We start from the raw sequence: 20,165 nt of genomic DNA, 5'->3' as shown, positions 1-20,165 counted from the left end.
AGCGACACCATCTACATCAACCATCAAACCAATGTTAAACTACGCCAAACTAGTGCTTTCACACGTTACACAAGTTTTATGCATATTATACCGCTACAATTTAATTTTTGTTTTTTGTTTTTTTTTTGTTTTTTTTTTTTTAAGTCAAGAGGACGTCGTATTCGAACCTAATTTTTGATGTTTTTGTACACTAAACTACACGAAGGAAGGTTCTGAGGTCTTGATCAAGAGTTCAAATCCCGGATTGAGGATGTCGACTAGTCTGTATAGCCCCTTCGTGGGCTCGTACGGTCTCTCCTTCTGTAATAAAGGTTTTACCCCAACCACCATGCACCTTAAAAGCCCAAAAACCTTAACCACTGCGGGACTCTCGCGACGGCCTGAAGCATCGTCCGGGCTCGACACTACGAGGCGATCTCCCAGCTTCTCCTTTTGAGTGTTTGTGAAGTGGCGAGTGAGCATGTGATATATGAAATGGAAGCAGCAGCAGCAAGCAAGCCCGCCTCGCGTAACGCAGCTTCAACGACGCGCTAATCGCGATCCTTTTCTGCCGGAAAAACAGCTTCGATCATTACATGACAGCTGATCAATCGCAGACGGGACTGAGCAAGTGTCTGCGCCGCTTGACCTTTCGAAGGGAGCTTCGTTGCATGTACCGATCCTTTCCGGTATCCGTGTCCAATGGTAAGAGATGGGAAAGGATTGGCAAACCGATTACGTATTGACTGATCTTGGGACGTCGATTTCCCTTATGCAAATACGTAACATTCACAGCGTTTCAGGCCGGTAGCAGTGGTGTCAGGTTTTGCTTTCGCGGGGCTCTTTCTCGATAGCTTGACAATACTCATTGACGTTACAGCCGAACGATACGACTGCGTGAAACTCGTCGCCGTCTCGATGCTTCCCTTACCGGAGCGCTCCAATGCCCCACCGCCTATGTGGGATATCATCGCACTGTACAACCATATCCGAATTGAAAGGCGCTTAAAGGGACTGCCACGTTTCGCGACGGCAACGTGCAGGCTACCGATGCAAATGAGCTGAGCGAGAACGCGCGTTGCCAACTGTTGATCCAGCGAGCCAAACCCATCCGTCTTTGTCGGGCGATGCGAGCAGCGGGACACGCGGCATACACAAGTACAGTTGTGTACGCCAACGCGTTCCATTTTTAATCTCACTCTCGGCTTCGAGATAGAGTGAACGATGTTTTCTCCTTCGCTCTTTCGCCAAGACGCAGCGGGACCGTCACAAGGTCAAAGCGAACTGAGATCCCGTTGAGACAACTGAGCGACTGCGTGGCCATAAAACCAGTTTGTAAGTTGTCTGCACATTTAGTCTACGTGTCACTTCCCTTTGTATAGATTACAGGTTGAGCTCGCTCCAAAGGATAGAAGCATCGCCACGAACTCGATCGGCAGCATATTCCCTGGCGCCAAAAAGCTATTATGTTTAACGAATCCGCATGTTTACACGATGTAACGTTTTTTGTAGTTTCCCACTTTCTCTATGCAGATTTTTTGGGGCATTTCGAGGATCTAACGCAAAAACATGGCGCACAACACTGAGACGACGGGTAGATACGAGAGTCTACAGTATGCAAGATCACTCTTGAAGCTGCCTCATAGAAGCAAGCGCACTTTCTACAAGTTGATTAAAGTTGGTGATCGGGATTGTGCGCCGTGGAGTCAGGGTAAACCGATGCGGAAGGGGTGTGCCCACTATAAGCGCCAGCCCAAGGATTAAGGGGAAGCGTCTGATATCCATGGATGCGGCAGCCGACGAGGAAGTGATTACATGTGACGACTGCATTAAATCGTAAAGAAGGCAGCGCAAAGATAAGCGCCGGAAAGAACGCGAAAGGCATTTAGAAAGTCTTGGCAAAACAAGCAGTGATTTCACCGTCTAATAAAAAGAAGAAAATGGTAGTTGAGAAACTACCTAGATAGAAAAATCGACAGGAAAAAAAAGAAAAAGCACAACACAATGCTAATAATAAGCGAGCCTAAAACCTCAGCACGTAACCTGCGGTGCTCTAACAACTGAGCTACAATATAAGACCGTCTGGCCGAGATGGTAGCAACTTAACACTACTTATATCAACAGAAAGCTAGACGAGTTTGGTTCTGTGATCCATTGTACACATGCACAGCGCGGAAAAACAAGGCCTGAACAAAAACGATGACAACATGGATGCGGTCTCCACAATGGATCACAGAAGCGAATTCGTCCATCTTTCAGTTCATAAGCATAGTTTCTAGTTCCCTAGCCTCCGTCACTTAATGTTTCACCCAAAATAATCCCGCCATGTTAGTCTCGCACCTGTAAGGCCAGGGCCAAGCCCTGGTATGCGATATATTCCTCGCCCTGCTGCGTTGTGCTCCCTTGCCTTTCTTCCAAACGCTGTATTTGCGTTGCTTAGGTTCCTAGATTCCTTCTGTCGTCACCGAGCTGCATGTGCGTTTCTTGAAAAACACGTGAACGCTTGAATAAAATATCTGTTTCATACGGTACGGATACGTCACTGCGCAGACACGTCTTGTCCACGCAGGTTTTTCGCAATGCTGAACAGGAGAAACGGTGCTCAGCAGCCAGGTCACGGCGACGTCGAGTAGGTGAGAGACCTCTCAACTCGGATAGCAGACGATGAATTGTCCACCCTGCGCAGCACCGGTGACTATAGCCGCCTGACAGCTGCCTTATACTGTGAAGAAAGCGGCCCTCCCAGCAATCAGTCTGTTGCTACCGCAATGCTCCTTCCTTACCCCTTCCTTCAGCCCAGCAGACGCGATGCTCGAAGCGACCTACGCACAAAGGCGGCCTTGACGGCGCACCCATCCATGCGAAGGCGCACGATATCGCACAAAGTCCCGCTAGTCGTAAGGCTACGAACAACACGAACAATGAAATGATACACGTGAGATGTCCTGACCACGGGCCAAAGAAAGCAAATGGCAAGCGAGCGGCACAAGATCAATAACCCACGAGTGGCCCACGCCTTATTGCCACTGCAGACCGCGCGGGGGCATCAGACGAATTGCGGCAGTATACCCGCGCAATCAACGCGACAGGCACACACGATCAACGCAGAGGTGAAGGCACAGCACGCAACCTTGCGCTTGTTCCACCTCTGCGGGCAGCCGCCATCACTCGCACAGCCTTATACGGTTCCGTCGCGTACGAAGAAAGATGCTGGCGGCGTTGGGCGTGACGTCACTGAGATAAAACGGCAGCGGACGACGCTCTAAGAACAGCTAAGCTCCAGATTCACGCTTAATTCCTCATCATTCCAGATTGTCGTGACAAGCTATAGAAGCGTCGTAACTTCTTGCATAGCAGAACTTTTTCCCAGCGGACGAGTAATGCTTCGCGTTCAGAGATGAGGTGCCAGAAAAGCAGCGTGGTTTTGAAATGGAATACGCTGCAAGAAATGTGTGTAAAGTTTGCAGCCACTTTTTGCAGAAAATTTCATTTGTCGCACGAACGATATCTTTTAAGGACTATGGGTGTGCGAATATTTGAAATTTTCGAATCTCCGATCAAATATCCTGGTATTCCATCGGTGCGCGAATCAAACAATGATTACTCAAACACATTCGAAACTATCCGAATCCGTCCATGAGATTTCGAATGATTAAAAATAATTAGGACGAATGTCAGGGCAGAGCACAACGTATAGATTTCTTTTACGACTGTTTCAAAAGCAGGGCCTTAAATGAGTACAGGCATCAATTTTCGAAGCGTCGGAATGAATGCAGTTACTTTCCTGTGTACACAAAGATGCTCCTAAAGCAGTCCCAGCCGCTATCGCTGTCGTGAAGATATATTAATTTGATTTTAATTGCAAGTCAGGCAAAGATCCCGTTTTTCAAAACCCGTTAACAGTGGCATCTCAGCGAAGAAAACGTGCACACTAATAAATAACGTGACGTCACCAAACAACTGTGACGTAGAGACAGTAGAGCAAAGAGCAGTGACGACACATGTCTGTGTCGTTTGTGCGTGCTCGGGGAAGTTCCGCGCAATTTTGTTCACTTGTCACACGGACGCCTTTCACACTGTCCTCGTTGCTGCTTGTTATACCGTTACTACATCATGCGTCCATTTTTCTATCGACGTGCTTTGAAGCTACGCATAACTGCGTTGCAGACTTTTGCCAAAGCAAGACTGTGTTTTACGTTTTGTGTTTTTAAAAAGATTGTGTTTTACGGCTTTACCCGCAATGGAACGCAATGGTGCAGTTCGGCATGTCAACGAAACAGTCACGTTTGAATATATATATATATATATATATATATATATATATATATATATATATATATATATATATATATATATATATATATATATATATATATATATATATATATATATATATATATATATATATATATATATATATATATATATATGGTTTGGTTTGGTTTGTGGGGTTTAACGTCCCAAAGCAACTCAGGCTATGAGAGACGCCGTAGTGGAGGACTCCGGAAATTTCAACCACCTGGGGTTCTTTAACGTGCACTGACAACGCACAGCACACGGGCGCCTTGCTTTTCGCCTCCATCGAAAAGCTGCCGCCGAGGCCGGGATCTGATCCCGCGTCCTTGGGAACAGTAGTCGAGCGCCGTAACCACTGCGCCACCCCGGCGGGGTATATATATATATATATATATATATATATATATATATATATATATATATATATATATATATATATATATATATATATATATATATATATATATATATTTCTTTTTTCTTCTACTTTGTGTCTAATTATCTTTCCCCTAAACTGATTACATTACTAATATCGATGATTATCCAAGTAAACATTAAAAAAAAGACAAATTACCATCCCCAACGCTTTCCTTGGCCTCGCCGACTGTTGGCTTCTTTCCTTCATATATATATATATATATATATATATATATATATATATATATATATATATAGCTCAATTTCCATTTCCTTAATAACTGATTACACTAATAATTCAGGTCAACAGCAAAAACTAAAGAAATTGTCCCCTGCCCTTTCCTCGGCCTCGTCGACGGTTGGCTTCTTTTATTCCTAATAACAAGCCCCTTCATTTCCTCTATGTTCCTTGGAAGTAACACTTAGTCATAAGCTTAATGGCGTCATCAATTTCTAGTTGCGGACCACTTTGCAAGTCATACTTGGTCATATGACACTCGTCTCATAACGCCATCACCTTTGTTTTTATCTTAATTTTTGCTGTTCCTCCGTGACACGCAGAACGTTGAACTATCTTAGTGGACTGTGAACTTCCGGATTAGCGTTTAGCAATAACACAAGTATGGTTCATTTTGGGCATCATTCACACACGCCCACAGTTTCATCATTCAGCATCAACGAACTGTACACCAGCCGCCACATTTGGAAACTGCAGATTCAATATATGTCGCCTCGGTCGAAAACTGTTCGAACGCTGCGCCTTCATATTCCATTATTCGAGACGCGCGCCAACAGGACAACCGCGCTTTCACAACTATGCACTGGTGCCTCCTCCTCCTCCTCCGAGAGAAAGAGAGGAGAGAGAGGTTTGGCGCGGTTGGGCGCGCGAGCGAGTGCGCGTGCGGGCGGCGCCTCCTCCGGCCGCTGCGGCCAACAACCCTTCTCCAGCGCGACGCTCTGCAGCCGTCGGTAGCGGCCCGAGGATGCGTGGCGGAACAGCGTGGGTATTTTCCTTCTCCGACGCGCGCAAAGCAGCAGCATCCCCGCTGCGTTGCACCTTCGGGTCCAATATATACGCACATGCGAACCGATTGTACGGACCAAACCCGCAGAGATAGGCAGACAGGGCGGAGGGGAGGAGAGGGGCCTTACAAAACGGCGCGCGCTCCGCCGGTGTAGCTACTACCAGAAGGGCCCAGCGACGATCAAAATTAATGAAAAAGGATGGCACTGCGGAAAGCGTCCCGTGCTGCGTACGAGCCGGGCTACATAACGGAGTCCGTGCAGCATCAGCGAGCGAGCGAGTCGACCTCCCAGCGAGCCCCGCGGGGACGCTAAATGCGCCGGCAGTCGGGCACACACAGGGGCTGGCCAACCGGCGCCTCCCAGCAGCTCTGTTCATGCGGGCGGCATGCAATCCCAATGAGACGGCGTGTTTCCTGCTGCTGCTGCTGCCGCCGGTGGTGCTCCCTGTGATGCTCTCGCATTAAGAAAGCGCCAATGTCTCCCTTCCACGGCGAATCGCGCCCGACGGCGCGTGCAAGAACGAAGAAGCCAAGCAATATTGCTGCGTTGCGAAGAAGTAATGAAGCGGATGCGTCGCGGGCGCTTGCTCTTCGCATCTGACATCAGGCCGCAGAGTCGGTAGTGTTTTAAGCACGCGTTCACAGTACATAGTGGGCCAACTGACGTTGCTTGCGAAAAAGAAAAAAGCAATAAAGCGCGTAAGATATAATCATAATAAACGCGCTTCCGGGCAGGCCCATTCTCGCCTTATTTACCCACGAAAACCTGACAGGCGGAGATAGGCCGTAAGTATTAGAAAAAATTAGAAAAAATAAACGTTTTCTCACCGGTCATAGCGTGAAATTTCATGACACAAAAGGTTTTTGATCTTTTATTTTCCTGCTTTAATTAGCCTCGAGTTCTACGGTACCTCGGCAAAACTGCTGAGGTCACCGTCAGATTCAAAAGAAGCTCCGGGGCACATATATTAAGCGACCAACCACAATAGTGCTATCGACACGCGAAAGAAAAAGTTGTAGATAGATCCGCCTTATAAAAGCAGCGACAAGCTCTCAACGCAGCTAGAGATGAGGGTGGCGCAGTGGCTACGGCGCTGGACTACTGTTTCCAAGGACGCGGGATCGAATCCCGGCCTCGGCGGCCGCTTTTCGATGGAGGCGAAAAGCAAGGCGCCCGTGTGCTGTGCGATGTCAGTGCACGTTAAAGAACCCCAAGTGGCCGAAATTTCTGGAGTCCTCCACTACGGCGTCTCGCATAGCCTGAGTCGCTCTAGGACGTCAAACCCTCCAACCAAACCAAACCAAAGCAGCTAAAGATGCCTCCTTGTCAGTCTAGCTCTTCATAATCCATTATAGCTGCGTTTAAAAGAAGAAGTTACCAAATGTACCGCAACCTTCGCAGAGTTTGGAAGATATACACTGTTCCATTTCTCTGGTAGTTCACTATCCAAGTGGGCCAGACATACATAGATTCGAAAATGGTGACGAAATGAAAGTTCCGAGCACAATTTCAGCAATAGGAGGTGCGCAGTCGTTGAAAGCACCCATGTCTTAAACACAGCCCATGTAGTAACACGGCGGTCAATATGAGATGCAATACACAGTGTGTAGCAGCAGCCTATATGAACCTTACGGTTTCATGAGGGCCCAGCCGAGCTGAAAATATTACGCATTTAGCTGTCTACTGAGGGTGTGTATAGTTCCCCAATCTGTACCCGCGACTGTGCTCAAATGCATCCCGACGCATCCTGTTGCAAAGAAAGCGAAGACTCCGGCAGCCTCCCCTGGATCGTTGTAGATCATGCTAACTACGACTGTATACAGAAGAAGAAAAAATGTTGCCCAACATTTACCAGAAAATCTACATCCTGACGTAGTTTGCCCCTGCAGCCTCCAACGCAGCTCGTTTCGCGCCGGCCGCGCTTCAGATCATTCGAACGTGACAGGAACTCTCTTGTCCCCCTCTCCCATCTATCCCACAGGTTCTACAAGAGTTCCACAACACGGCTTAGAAGCAAGCCCCATTGGGCTGTACGCGTCTAGTAGTAGCTGTGCGCAAACTTAAGAAAAAATTAAATCCAAGAACCGACTTTAAACCAAACCTGAATTCGTCTTTTTGCTTTGCGCTCAGCTGTATATAGTGAGCTTGGCGATTCATATTCGTGAGGAGAAGGTTTTGCGAAGCCTATATTCATAACCAATTAATACTTTTATATCACGCTACAAAATCAAGAAATGACTCACAGGAGATCTTTACGTTTGAATATGGCAGTAACGGAAAGGCTATTCAGTCATAGCAGTGGGCTACTAGTTTAAGCATTCGCTCCATATTACGCGGAAGGTGGGGGACTTTGACCTCCAACGCCGTCGGGCAATAACCTCTCGTTCCTTGATGATTCCATTTCTCAAGTGCAAGTGCTCGGCATCAAACGGGGTGAAGTCGTTGAAAAGTAGGTCTTGGACCCCAACTCTTCCGCAGAAAACACATTAAGCACTACGCTGATTTGGAAGGCTGCCCTCGATCACGCCATTAACACCAAACCATCGTCATCATCTCAGAATCATTGCACCGCGACCATATAGCTCGGTGTCCAAAAGAACAGGGCCATATAGCGCATAAAAACTACACCCTAAACATTACTGAGTTTCAGCATCTGTCTTGTACCGAGGAACAATATACTTTAACAACCCAAAACCAGCCGATCAGCGATTGGAACTATAGTGCGGATACACGCCACTTTGTTCATAGTCAGCTTAATTGGATTAATCGGCTAAGTTATTTGCTCTAAAGAAAAATTAAAAACCACGGTGGCGCTGTGCATGCATTTCCCTAGCTGGCAAGTCGAATACTTCACGGCAGAGTGAGAAGTCAACGGTTACACGTACTTTCGCCAGATGATTTAGAGCTTCCAGGCAAGGCTGCGAAATTGCCAAGTACAAAACCTCAAGCGCTCCCCGGAACACCGATAGAGACAGGATTCACGTCCCTATTAGAGTTCTCAACCCCAGCAATCATGCTAGGCCACCGCTAACACCAGCATGGTATCTAGTCATCATAACCCAGTTACTTTCCCCGTGGGGGCAGCGGCCTGCCCTCTTCTAGGCTATGCGATCGTCGATCTGTAGATGAAAGCGCATTCCATGCACAGGAGCTACATCAACAGCTGGTTCCTTCGCGTAGGCAAAGCTCCTTGCTGTGAAATTAAAATGATGATCCACACGAACATGACAGCGGCGGGTTATGCAAGAACACGCAGTTAGGACGGCAGACCGCCGCTTGAGCAAACTGTGATCATTCTCCTCCTGGGAGGCTGCCCTGTCCGGCTCGGATGCATGCAACCAATAAACTGCTGGTCAAGCGAACGTGCAGGACCGTGTCGGCCATCGGGATCCTGGACTGAAGGCTACACCCATCACGGACGGTTATAAGCTAAGTGTTTTTACCACCAACCCGACGACACATAACTTGCTGAATTTCGATCACTCTTTTTCCTCATTCTTTTTGCCCCAACGACTGCAGGAAGGAAGGGAAGGAATGGGGAGTTTATCTTGACGATGGTTACGGCAACCTGTACACAAACGACCCGAATGAACAAGGCATAATGTGAAAAGCGGATGAGTAATGTAGCAGTAGGAGAGTATGCATCCCTTACACCGCGGACTGTCAGACAAAAAAAAAAAAAAAAATACGAATTTGGAGCTGTATGAAGTGTCCCCGCTCTCTGTTGACTTTATACGTCTGCAAATAGGAGGTCTATTATTTATTATTTCAAGCAGAGAACTAAGACACTAAAAGCATTTGTCTAAACAAGATTCACAGCACAGGCAGAGTTACAACCGGTTCAATCCTTTCTGGTAATGAACATGTGAGCCACAAGTCTTGTAGGCCCGCATTGACACATCGTGGATACAAACAAGCCAGACAAGCAGTACGGCAGCGACGTACTCGTTAGCACCGTAATTTTTATAGCGAAAGCAACACTAGGCTAGTCAGCGTCGCTAGTCGCTACTGCGCATGCACCGTAACCATGGCAACTAGGCGCTCCGCGCCACAGAAGGAGACGTAGAAGAAGAAGCCAGTCAAACTGAGCAAGAAGATTCGGAAGACGCCAAGAAGAAGAAGCAGGTCAAATGAATCAAGAAGATTACAATACCTCGTAGGATGTTATTAAAATGCAATCGTTGTTCTCTGAGAAGATAATACGATTCGGAAGACGCCAAGAAGAGGAAGAAGATGGGAAGAAAGAAAAGAGAGAAGCCAGTAAAATGGAACAAGATTCGGAAGATGCCAAGAAGACGCGCCGATTTGCCGATCGCACCATACGGTTTGCATTCAGTGCATCCGTTTGGTAGCTTTCGCTACGCATATGCAGGGTTGCAGGGTTAACCGAGTTGAGCCGCCATTAATTTAGCACGTGTTCTGTTATTCAACCTCGCGTACTCGCGTCGAGTGAAAGAACCTGCTGCACAAAGGGGAACAGACGATATTTCGACCGGAGCTCCAACTCCCTCGCAATTTCAGCGATCGTCATTTTTGAAAACTAATGACGGAACGAACACGTTTTGTCAATGTTGCTGACAATCAAAGATTGTCTGGGACTGAGCTCATGAGCTAGTACAAGAGTTCTGCGTGCTGTCTTACTGTCCCAAGTCTGCAGATGAGAGCAAACAGTTCCGCACTCGAGAAGCAAGAACACAGATGAGGCCGTAGTAAAACCAGGCAGTAGTTTGCGAAATGCGGAACTGACAACAAGGCACAGTACCTGACTGCCGAAAAGGAGCTTTGGTGCAGTGTTTCAAAACGTTCACAATGCCGAAGATCGTGAACGCTTTGGGCAGATGATTATCCATGATTTGCGTCTGTCTTTATATCCAGTACAGTCCGATGGTCACCCATTTAGAAAGAATTGCGCGCAAGAAATACAAATGGTTGAGTATACTAAATGGAAGCAACCCTTTCGACATGCATGTCCCGCACAGGTTTTACCGGAGAGATGTCTAGCGTCCCGTTGACTGCAGCTAGTAGCACTCTCTTCAAAGTGCGGCTGGAAATGTTTGGGACAAGAGCCATTAATTGTGGAAGGCCAAACGCGGTTGGAAAACATGACATCGAGACAGCGGAGGGAGCAGAAAAACAGTAGCGAACAGAAAGATTCGTTGTCCTCGACGTTATAAAACCCCACGGTGACTGCAACAACATGAACGGGCACTGGGCCTTGAGCAAGCTCAAAAGCATGCGACGTTAGAAATCAAATTACGTATACCCACGCATTCTGAATTGTCACAGCCACGGTACATGTTCTTCAGGCAAAACATGCGTTCAACAGACATCACAACACCATAAGTTTCACCACAGCAACGGAAGCGGAATTATACGAAAAACCATCTCCCAGTTCCAGCGACTTGCACGGAATGCGGAATGACAAGTGAGAATAGTGTCGTCGTGATTGACACATAATGTGGTGCGGCCTTCTCCCTAGCGGAAGCTAAATCTAATGACAGGTGCTGCGGGATGGAAGCAACGACGCTGTTCTCCGAAACTTACGGAACCGATTTCAGCGCGCCATCACCGCGGTCTCAGAGGGACGAGAGCAGCCAGTGTGTCGCGCTAGCTTCCTCCGTATCTGCCATCTCGACCTCTGTCCACCAGATGGGAAGAATGCGAGGCTGAAGGATCAATACTGCGGCAAGCATCGATCAGGAAGCTTCGGACAACTATTTCGTCAAGGTAACTGCTCGTGTAATCAATATGCGAACTTTCCGAGTCAGTCGCTTCGCTGGGTCCGTTCCACAGTGACTTTTGAACGTGCTCCCCGAGGGAGATCGCGATGGAAAACTACCCGGAACAGCTACCGCAAGAAGGGAGCCACTCTGGCGACCACCTGTTGCACAGGGGCCAATATCGCGCAAAGTGCACATCACGGACACGTTAATGCAAGGCGGTAGTTGTCAGCTGTGGCAACGAATGCCAGACAACTGTCCCCGAAGCTGCTATCGGAGGCAGCAATGCGGTCGCGCTGTGGAAGCCGCGTCGCGCGGATCTGGAAAAGAAGCGCCGACGGAGAGAGCAACAGGTCGGTGCACAAAAGAGTTGCGGCGGAGCGGTGGCCGTGCAGCGGTCGTCGTCGGACATCGCACGGGCACGGCACGCGTACTCCGGCCCAGCGGCATGCAGGGCGTTCGTGCTTGCGGCAACCGCCGCTAAAACTCGAAACAGGGACAAGGAGAGAAGAAGAACGTACGGGGCTTCGGCGCGGCAGAACGGGTCGTCCGGGAGCAGCAGCAAACAGCGGGCAAGCGAGCCGAGAGGCGGGACCAGCAGTCGTCGATCGGCGGCGTCGGAGCGGCGGCTGGAATCAACAGGTTGCCGGGGTCGGGGCGGTCATCCGCGGCGGCCCCGCGACGGCGCGGATGTCCCGGCGACGACTACGAAGCGCGGCAGTCGCACCATGGCCGCTGGCGTCGTCGGAGCTGCTCCTCCGCTGCGGGCCGCCAGAGCCAGCGGTTCGAAACGCGAGAGCGCCTTTTTGTTTTTCACGCCAGCGGCGGCAACAGGCTGCTTCAGAGGACGACGACGGGGCCGCTGGCAGCAGCATCGGCAGCATGGCGCCGCTGGTGGCCGGCACGGGACACAGATGGCGCCACTATACTGAGACCAGTGGGGTGCCTCTGGACCAGCGGTCGCTGTTTCGACTTCGACCACTCGTTTTTCTCCCGCCACCCACACAATTTGCGTTCCCTCTATGCGCGCCTTCTGGCGTGGGGTGCACGAAGTGTAGGCTCGGCCCCCTCCCAGCAGGTCGCGCTGGCCTGGCACACAGCGAGAACATTGCGGGGCAGCATGCCCGGTGGGTCGTGCCGCGCTCAATAAGCGCTGCCATTTAAATCCTAGATCAGACAGTTGGACGATTGTCTGCGGCAACTGCACTAATACAGAGCCGATCTGGGAGTGATGTACTGATCTGCTGGGCAGCTTAGCAGAACTGTGCAGTACTAAACGAATCAGTGTCTTCTACAGCGAAATCTGCTGTTGAAACCCTTCCTGCGTGGACGATAGACATCTGGTGGCGTGACGAGCAAAGAGTAATCACGTGTTACCACGTGCCCAGCGTCGGACCAGCGCCTTCTCCTTTGGTCAGACACGCGACCTACGCTCGGTCCGATTGTTCAGGTAGATCAGGTTTCAGACTGAAGTCTTGTACATTGCTGTAGGCCTTATATAAGCAAAAAGAAAAAAATTTGCCGACGATTACGGTACTTCCTGAAGCGAAATTTGAGCGGAGCTCATCAGCTGTTTCACATTTTCGACAGACTGAGGTCAAGATTTCGAGCAAGGCATGCATGAAGAATTACAGGAAATGTTTTTATTTTTCACGCATATTTTTTCAAGAAACACTCCACAAACAGCTCTTGACTGTCATTAAGGAAGCTTTGTGGTCGGAAAAATGAAGAGAGCAATTAAGTTATTGGTAAGTTGCAGGAGGCAGCGCGTGGGCCCATAGGAACGTTGGGCTGCGAAGAGATAGCAGCGACTGTTAAATGTCGCTGAGCCGATAGCGAGCCAAGACAACGTGACTCTGCGTTTCGGCTGGGGATGCACTCACCGTGATCTGCTGATACCGAGCCGGAGCTTCGGCAACCGGAGATAGATTGATTTATAGGAAGGGAAGGGCTACGGAGTTATTTCGATCACCTGGGGATCGGCAAGCGGAGAACATCGGCAACCGGAGAACACCGTCGCTGTCACGCAGAAAGAAGGGGGGGGGGGAGCGCGTGCTGGCCCGGTTGCGGAGCTGGTTACGAGGGACAACGCCGACGACGACGCGAAACGCAGGAACGGGCGCCAAAGAGCTGTGCTGTCTTGTTTCTCAGCGATCACAGTAAAATAAAGGCCAGTAGCTTCTTTTCCTCCTGTACCATTCTAAATGTAATCAATCTATATTAAACAATTTTGTTACTCACTTGCTCACAATGCTCCAAAAAAATATAGATACGTATATATTTTGCTTTTCTCCAGTGTCATTCTAAATTTATAGTTTTGGCTTCGTTTACAGGATTTAACGTCAGAAAGCGACTCAGGCTATAAGAAATGCAGAGTAAGAGACGTTGGCTTTAGAGATGTCGACCAGTTGGGGTTATTCAAGTAACGTGCACTGACATTGCACAGCACAAGGGCGCCTTGATTTTCGCCTCCATCGGAAACCGGCCGCCGCGGCCGAGATTCGATCCCGCATCCTTCGTATACAGCAGTCGAGCGCCGTAACCACTGCACCACCACCGCGGTGTGGCTCTAATAGCTAACTTGTCACTCAGACAGATCATTCTGTGAAGATTTTTGTGCTTACTATACTGCAACAAAACAGGCTGCCACGCGAATCGTGCTTGTTTTCTGCAGAACAATGAGCGTCAAAATAGAACAATGCGAAAGGTAAAACGGCCATATCATGCCAGGACGAAACATTTCCAGAATGCGTTTTTTTCTCCACTCACTCAAACAGTGAAATCGCCCGCCTGCTTTGATTGATGAGTGTGCCAATAATGCTAACACTTTTGAGCATTCTCATGCCGACTTACATCTTGTAACCCTCTTCTGCCCGCAGTATTTGGAAATAAATAACATATAAGTAACCAGCTGCCTTCTATCTGGAAAATCCTAGGAGGCAAATAAACTGATTTGATTTGATATAAATAACCATCAAAGTACCAACTTCGATGTCCAGCATTTTGCCAGTTATGGAAGCATTGACCGTTGAAAACACTGCCGATAAACACTGCATACTTGGGCCGATAAAATCCTGCTGCCTGTAAGATGACTCGGGGCTCTGCAGTGTTAAAGAACAAAATGGGAAAGGTGGGTGACATCCATCGTTATCAGTTGCTGAATGTTGACCGCAATAAACCGGTACCGAATGTATGTATGTATGTATGTATGTATGTATGTATGTATGTATGTATGTATGTATGTATGTATGTATGTATGTATGTATGTATGTATGTATGTATGTATGTATGTATGTATGTATGTATGTATGTATGTATGTATGTATGTATGTATGTATGTATGTATGTATGTATGTATGTATGTATGTATGTATGTATGTATGTATGTATGTATGTATGTATGTATGTATGTATGTATGTATGTATGTATGTATGTATGTATGTATGTATGTATGGTTTGCGGGGTTTAACGTCCCAAAGCGACTCAGGCTATGAGAGACGCCGTAGTGGAGGACTCCGGAAATTTCGACCATCTGGGGTTCTTTAACGTGCACTGACATCGCACAGCACACGGACTCCGCTTCGTTTCGCCTCCATCGAAACGCAGCCGCCGAAGTCGGGATTCGATCCCGCTTCCTTGGGCACAGTAGTCGAGCGCCTTACGCTGCGCCACCCCGGCGGGGTGCATGTATGTATGTATGTATGTATGTATGTATGTATGTATGTATGTATGTATGTATGTATGTATGTATGTATGTATGTATGTATGTATGTATGTATGTATGTATGTATGTATGTATGTATGTATGTATGTATGTATGTATGTGTGCATGTATGTATGTATGTATGTATGTATGTATGTATGTATGTATGTATGTATGTATGTATGTATGTATGTATGTATGTATGTATGTATGTATGTATGTATGTATGTATGTATGTATGTATGTATGTATGTATGTATGTATGTATGTATGTTAGGAGCGTCCACTATAACGGAGTAGTGGCTCAGTGCGACTGCAAAAGTAATGCCATCCATCAGGGGTTCTTTAAACAATGCATTGCACAGCATAAGGCCTTGTGCTCTGCATTTCATCTCCATCAAAATGTTGCTGCTACGTTCAGGATTTCGCCCAGCGTTTTCGTGCTCAGCAATTGAACGACGCAAGCGACCACCGTGGAAGGTCTTCGACTGTATGTGTCACCAGCACCGAACGCTCCCTCGTAGAACTAAAGAAAAAAAGTGTGAAGCTACCGTACGCTGTCCAAATGAGTCCAAAAACTACTGCTGGTAGTCGTGAGTGTATGCCTATAGCAGACAATGGTACTGAAGTGAAACCTCAACACGACAGCTCCTGAAAAAATACCAACTATTGACCTGTTAAATAAATATGCGAAGTTCCGCATAAATGTCAGACTTCTAGACGCACCGATTGCAGTTCCTCCCAGCCCTATGGGAAGACAGAGAGACGGAGGTTGATTGATTGATTTACAGGAAGGGAAAAAAAACTCATGGCAGGCAACGAATTGGAGAGAGCGCCAAGTGATGCGACCAGAGGACTGCGGAGAAGTCGCAGATCCGGCGACAGAGGCTGGAACTACTTTGCGCCGGTAGGCCAACTTCATAGCAAAATATTTCGCGTGCCGTATACAACCTTCGTAGGACTATTCATTACCTACTTTCTCGAGTGTCACGGTAAGATTTTCATAGTGGTACCGTGCGCGAACTTATGCCAACGCTCCCAAGTTTAAATATTTGCCATTTACAGCGGAATATACAATACTCAAAATAGCTACTTCGATGCCTTCGAATAATTAATAGACGCCTGCTTTACCGACAACGGAGGCAATGGTTTTCTTTTGTTCGCCGCGAAGTCAAGCAAGGAAAATTTGGCGCATATATTTTGGCGCGCTAGTCGTCGCGTACATTTTTTTGGAAATAGTTAAATATACTTTCAGGGATGCACCTAAACCACCTTTTGAAATTTTTTTTATTCTTTCACTTCATCGATTAATTACAATTTATTTACCTCGTCATCGCCTATCACACACCAATTAATCATCAATCGCTAGAAACTCAAATTACCATGATACGACTTTCGTACGCAGCAATAGATTATTCCCGACATGCGGTGCCGACCACCCCTTTTCGACAGAACGATCTGTAGACTTATGAACCATCGCGTAAAAGAACAGAAGGACCCTAGAACGTTTGTCTTGCATGTAACAGCCAATGTAATTAATGACATGAATTTTTCTCGGTGGTGAAGTATGAGAAACGTGCGGTGAGTTCTTGTGGAGCGGAGGTTGCTGTATAGTGCAGTTACATGTGCGCGCGCTGACGACCCGACTACATCCGGAGAACAGGCACATGCGCAGATCGGTCGGTAGGATTGGTCTATTTGTGCCGGCATGTCCTACTGTCTTTTTTGTTGTTGTTGTTTTGTTTTTTTTGTTTTTTTTTTTTGTACTGGCGGCAGCGTTGATGGGATTTATTTACTCGCGGACTTATCTGACGACCGATACAGGTATTCCGTTGAAAGCTAGGAAGGCGGGGCCTTTTTAGTCAAAATTTTATTTGATAATCTAACGCCCGGGCCAACGAATGCGTCGAATGAGGGGCTTCGGGCAGCACGCCCTTCGCGGCGTTTACTGATTTACGCTTTTGTTAGGGTAAATTACTGCTAATTGGTTTTCAAGGTTATCTCTTTGATGCTGATCTTTGCTGTTCAGATTTAACGTCATGTATTTTATGCGGCATAGTGAATGTGTATATTTCACCAAACGACTACTAAATACGCCTGCCCGGGAAGTTCTGGGGCACATAGTAAATAGAGTTATTTTACAAAAAAACCGACGGCATTTCTTCACGGAAAGGGAGAAGGAATTCCAGAACCCTTGGTATAAATTATTGTCACATGTATCCAGTTTGGAGGAGATGCTTTCTTCTGAACCCTCCTGAACTGACTGGGTTGCCAGGTGTTGGGTTTGTTAAGAATTTAAATTTTTTTCAGCGAATAAACATTTTGGATCAATGTGTGACTGGCTTGTTCCGCCAATGAATGTGGCCATCCTCTGTGGTTCAAAGGTTATCACGGCGTTTTCTAACGCCAGCTTTTCATATACCAGTAATTAGGCTGCACGTGATAGATCTCGAAGCTGTGCTTGTAGAAGAAATTTCTGTCATCATTGAAATTGGTTGTATTGATTTCCACGCTGTAAATGAGCCAGAAGGTGCCCATCGCGTGGTCATTTTTTTTTTTTGTTGTTGTTGTTTTCTTTAATGGCAGTTATGGAACTCCTCAATCATCACGGTAGCCAGGAGAGGTTTTTCGCGACGCCCATCCGCTGTTTCATGTCTAGCCTACATATGCAGCTGATGAACCTATTGAACCGATTGACAGGGGCTTCCTTTGTTAATTGTCAACTTTCACTGAGCGTTAATTCACTTTACCCAGTCAGCGAGCTTTTTATTCAGAGAATACTGAGCTTTCTTGGCTAAAACTGAATGTGAAAGCTCGATTCGGCTTATTTTTACTCTCCCTATGGTTTCAATTTAAACGTCCAGCCAGCTCAACCAGCTGATGAGCCCATAAATGTTTCGTAAAATTATTGCAACCCCATAAGGCTCCCCTTAGATGTCCGCTCCGCTCTACTCATCTTAGCATCTTCTTTGCGGAAAAGTACACGTGACCTCATTCCCCTATGCACTTTCCCCCTTCCGGATACCTTAACAAGACGGCAGGAGGTACCACTTAGAAGCATAAGGGCTGGTGCGGCCCTTACTCCGTCTGTCACGTGTCACCTCCATGGGCTCTCGAGAAGACATAGGACCCGCCAAATTTCTGAAATGTTCCCCACCGGCTGTAGAGGAGAATGTTCGCCACCATGCTATGGACTTGTGCGGATAATTTGTGACCCTGACGCCCTCTAATTCTGCGGGAAATGGGACTAACGGTGACAAAGGAAGACTAATTTCCCCAAGTTGCTATTTATTAGGGAACTGGCAGCAGTGGTGGCAGGGACAACAGACGTCTAAAATCATTCGCTGTATTTTTGCAGATACCGCCCCCAGACGTTGCTTTCAGGGAGCCGAGCTGACGGATCCGCGCTGGTTCTTGCCCACGTTTGCTTGCGCGAGCAAGAAATACGGCATCTAGTGCAAGGCAGATTTCATGGGACGTCAGCGGCCCAGTTACATATTCCTGGACCGTTGAAACCATGACTCATTGGCAGCAGTGTTGGCGTGGAAAACAGTCGTATAAAATTAATCGCTGTACTTTTCCAGGTTGATCATTTGAAGAACGCTATCTTCGCATTTCGTTTTCTTGAAGTCTGCTATACCAGACTGCTGCCCATCATTTTCGGACACTCACGACCGTTTTCTGTGACATGTAGTCTTTCTTTTATATTTCCATTACCTGTTTTTCTTCATCATTTTTATTTTCTTTCTGTTACTTTGATACTTCTTGTGCTAACAAGGGAAGTTGCAAAGATTTTTGAGGAGCTCAAACGTGAAGTGAAACAGGAATTCAAAGATTTGAAGGAAACCCTCGGTCGTGACCTAAGGAAGGAAATGAGAGAGTTTGAGAAGTCTAGCAGAAATGTCTAGCACACATTATTAATGATTACGAAGATATGAAGAAGTCGGTAAATCGGATGGATATGAGGAAAACAAAAACACTCCGAGAGACAGTGGTAGCTTTAGAAGAAGAGCGCGACCCTTTTGAGCAGCTGAGGGAACATGATAAAGGAATACTACAAACTGAGCAACACTCAAGATGCAACAATGTTGAAGTGAAAGAGCTGTCACTATCGGCAAATGAGAACGTTCTCGAGCTCACGAAGGAACTTGGAACTGCTATTGGCGAACCCCTTGAAAACATGGACATTGAGCCCTGTCACCATGTCCGCACGACCAACAATGAGAGTGCTGCCAACATGGCGCCATCCAGTTCGAACTGAGGGGACAAACGAGACTCATTTGTAGAGAAAGCCGGAAAGCAGAGGTTAAGGACTGTTGATGTGGAAATGGAAGTGAAAACTGCAGGACGGATCTTTGTAAATGAACATCTTTGCCTCTTTGCCCTTCAATGAAACTGTTGTTCACAGCGACCAAATCCATGGCGAATACATGGATAAGGATTGGAAAACTTTTTATTCGGAAGTTGTATGGTGCGCCCCTTATTCCTATTAACTATGTTGATGACTTAGGCAGAATTAGAACTTTCACAACATAGTTCTTCAGACGTCTGAAATAAAACCCGTGGTAAAAAAAGAAAACTCCGGCGTATCGTGTTTTCATCAAAACGTTCGTTCAGCTGTAAATAAAGAAGACGCACTGTCACTTTTGTTCCAGATGATTGAAGTATCGATCACAGTAATATTACTGACCGAAACTTGGTATCCCGCAGGGTCAAATGTGCTTAGTGTGCCCGGCTATTGCCACTTTTCGTGCAATCGAAAAAATAGCCTTTTAGTCAGAAATGATATCTTTGTCAAAACTTTGAATGATTTCTGTGTGATGAACTCTTGTTATAAGGCGCTAATGATGATCAATCGGAAAAGCATTTTTGTGGCGATTTACCGGCCGCCTTCTGGCGATTTTATTAAGTTACAATGCAAGAAACAGCTCGAGTTCTTAATTGAGTCGAATGGCTTCACATACGTTATAACTGAACCGACGCGCGTTACATACAAAAAGCAATTCTTTGCTCGATGTATTTA

The 20,165-nt window shown here is 47.0% G+C and overlaps 1 protein-coding gene and 1 long non-coding RNA gene across 7 annotated transcripts in view; one reads left to right on the top strand and one right to left on the bottom strand.

Moving 5' to 3' along the window:
* LOC146191051 (rho guanine nucleotide exchange factor 17) overlaps nt 1-12,312 on the bottom strand; it is a 158,843-nt gene extending 146,531 nt beyond the window's left edge. Inside the window, exon 1 of one of the 2 annotated variants that reach the window (XM_084601486.1) lies at nt 11,960-12,312. The gene's annotated coding sequence lies outside the window, so the exon portion shown is untranslated. The remainder of the gene's footprint in view (nt 1-11,959) is intronic. The other variant, XM_084601485.1, reaches the window with a different exon arrangement.
* The window catches only part of LOC146191049 (uncharacterized), a 47,684-nt gene continuing 28,625 nt past the window's right edge, over nt 1,107-20,165 (top strand). For 4 of the 5 annotated variants that reach the window (XR_014706597.1, XR_014706598.1, XR_014706594.1 and 1 more), the window contains exons 1-2: nt 1,107-1,314; nt 2,549-2,612. This is a non-coding gene — a long non-coding RNA (uncharacterized LOC146191049). The remainder of the gene's footprint in view (nt 1,315-2,548; nt 2,613-20,165) is intronic. The other variant, XR_014706596.1, reaches the window with a different exon arrangement.

This window comes from Amblyomma maculatum, chromosome 4 (assembly GCF_055883805.1).
Source record: "Amblyomma maculatum isolate TAMU_Amacu chromosome 4, ASM5588380v1, whole genome shotgun sequence".
In the NCBI taxonomy this organism is placed as follows: domain Eukaryota; kingdom Metazoa; phylum Arthropoda; class Arachnida; order Ixodida; family Ixodidae; genus Amblyomma; species Amblyomma maculatum.
The sequence above is the reverse complement of the archived record's forward strand: the minus strand, read 5'-3'. Positions and strand labels throughout refer to the sequence as shown.